General features: G+C 39.3%; 1 pseudogene; it reads right to left on the bottom strand.

Moving 5' to 3' along the window:
• Nucleotides 1–2,811, bottom strand: part of LOC122346780 — an 18,764-nt pseudogene that overhangs the window by 2,748 nt on the left and 13,205 nt on the right.

Genomic DNA, 2,811 nt, shown 5'->3' with positions numbered 1-2,811 from the left:
TTACGTTTCTATTAAATATAACAAGCTCTCTCTCACTCTCTGAAGAGCTACTGAGAAGATGAACCATGTTATATACTAGTTATATTTTGTAGTGTAGGCAGGTACATTTCAGTAATTTTAAGTGATTTTAGCAGTTTACCGAAAACCTACGTGTGAGCCATTCCTCTATTTGTTTCCCATTTCCTGCAGGAGAATAATTGTAATCATGGCTAAATTACGCGACCAGTAACTCGAATTGTTTCGGAGCCCTGAGACACATTCACTGACGTCTGCTTGAAATTTGAAGGGCCACATTACAAATTCTTGTGGTAATTTGCATTCTAATCAATTACGCATTACCATAAAACCAGCTAAACGGAACACAGACTAACGGAGAATAATTATCGCCGCTATTCCACCAGGAGCTACACGGGCAGAAAAGTTTCACTCGAAATCCCCATTCCCTCAACACACAGGAAGCCAGTCCTCATCCACGGCTGAAAGCCGCCGTGAGAACCATCAGACTATAATTACACTGAGCCACAGCGAAATGTGAAAATAGGGCCACCCTGAAATGGGCCCCACGGGGCGAGTACAGCGGTTCGTATCGACACGGCCCTGCGTCCCGCTCTCTGCTGAGGGAACGAGGACTGGGTGACACATTTGTGGAATATTTTAGCAGCTATTTGGACAGTTCTCTGCTTCTCTCAAGTTGCGAAAAATCGCACTTTCTCGGATATCATCAATTATTGTAGCGCCGCGTCAGCGTACAGCCCTCGAGCTGCAAATTGAACAAGATAATTAAGGTGTTTGGGGTATTACTAGTACTTTATGTGGAAATACGTAAACTGTTTTTTTTTTTAATCCACAAACTCTACAGTATGGCGTCCTCACATGGCATGAAAATTCACCCAAAACCGCTTTTCCAGAATGTTCTTGCTGCTCTTTTCCATGCAGTGAAAGCCCACTACTTAGTTCACCTTTGATGTTATGAAATGCTTACTTTACTTTAATCTACAAAAAACACTACACAATTAAGAATAGCGTTAGATGCAATCTTTAGCAAGTCTCATAATGAACATCAATTTTTATACCGCGCAATTATTTTCATTATATCATACGTGATATCATATGGGATTTTATATACAATATTATACAGTATTTATCTATAGTTTATAGGTTTGTTGTTAACTAAAACGATGAAAAATTGCCTTTGATCATTTAAATATACTTTAAAATGAATTTTAAACCGAGCTAAAATTTGAAATAAAACAACTTTAAGTACTAAAATGACTGAAACTGAGTAGTTTTAGTCATTTTAGCACACCAAGTTATACTAAATTAAAATGAGAAATGTCGTCTTGGCATCTAGCTGAAGTAAAAAGCGTTATGTATGTGATGTATATTAGTAAATGTATATTTAGTTAAAGATTATTTTATTTCATGTAACATCTTTTATGGCTTTAAATAAAGCTATGATAAGTCATTAATCATAATTTTTAACTTGTGGCTTACCTGCAGTTCTGGTGGGCCGCCTTCATCCCTGATCAGCAAGAGATAACTCTGTCCATCCACCACAATCTCCTTTTTAAACCTCCCTCCTGCAAGAACACAGAATAACATTAATTACACCGTTTCCCTAAAGCTCATTTACCAGCAGGCAGTGAGCCACTGACGTCGACGCCATCAAGATTAAGGGACCGATGATGTACCCCAGAGGAACCCCCTCCAGCCCCGTCGATCTGATCGCACAAACGTTTCCCATTTTCAGTTTACGCATACCTTCTGGCAGTTGCAAAGTGTTGGACAAGGGATGGAGAAAAAGAGACGGAGCGAATGAGTTAGCAAGCGTGTAAATGAGTGTTTGGGATGAATGTGTTTGCATGTCTAAACATGACTAATGATTGAACCCGGCAGAATGCCGCCCATCGCTCCTGCTTCATTATACAGCACACGGAAACATGGGAATCTCTGTTAACACACTGATAAAAAAAGAAATATCAGCCTACAAATGAAATTAGGCAAGCCTTATCCGAAATCTGAGCTATTTCGACACCAGCAGCAAGATGAGAGCCTGAGACTTTGATTTTTCACCCTTCATTTATTCCCCGCTCAACAGATGTGTTTTTTTCCCTGCCTTCGAAGCCGCTGGCGCTGAAGGCTGATGGAACTTTGATGCCATTGAGATTCTCTCAAATTAAATTGCACTTTTTTATAGCAGGAAAGTTTGTGGAACCCGAATGAAACTTGCCTTACGGTAATCTTCTAGGAGGACAAAGGAGGAAGGTTGAGATCTTCACGGATTATGACAGGTGAAGAAGGCAGGGCAATGTGTAGAATATATGAGCAGCCTGGAGAGGAAAGGGGCTCGATCTGGTTGAACTTTACCTGGAAGTGTTAGGAATTTAAATAAGGAGCCATTGAAAGCCACAGAAAGCTACAGTGGCAAGGTACAGAGATTATATAACACTGTTAGCTGACATTATGATATGTGTATGTAATTCAAATTTAATTAACAATTAAATACATTATTAAACACAATATAGACTGAACTGCTTTATGCGAACATTGTTCATGAGGGGACTAATTTGTGCAAAACGCAACAAACCTATCTTGACTTTCCGTTTCCAGTGTGATGAATAAACATGAAGTCATTGGAGTGACTATTTTGAAACATGTTTTGATTGACACGACTGCCAAAAATTAAAGATAGAAGACACAAAATCGAATAAAAAAATGCAGCGCAATTAGAGCTGAACGCCCTTGACATGCAACGCGATGAGAAAATGTGACAACGTAGCATAATACATGCTACTTCACTACAAAAAGCAG

The sequence above is a fragment of the Puntigrus tetrazona genome, chromosome 6 (genome assembly GCF_018831695.1).
Source record: "Puntigrus tetrazona isolate hp1 chromosome 6, ASM1883169v1, whole genome shotgun sequence".
Taxonomy (NCBI): domain Eukaryota; kingdom Metazoa; phylum Chordata; class Actinopteri; order Cypriniformes; family Cyprinidae; genus Puntigrus; species Puntigrus tetrazona.
The sequence above is the reverse complement of the archived record's forward strand: the minus strand, read 5'-3'. Positions and strand labels throughout refer to the sequence as shown.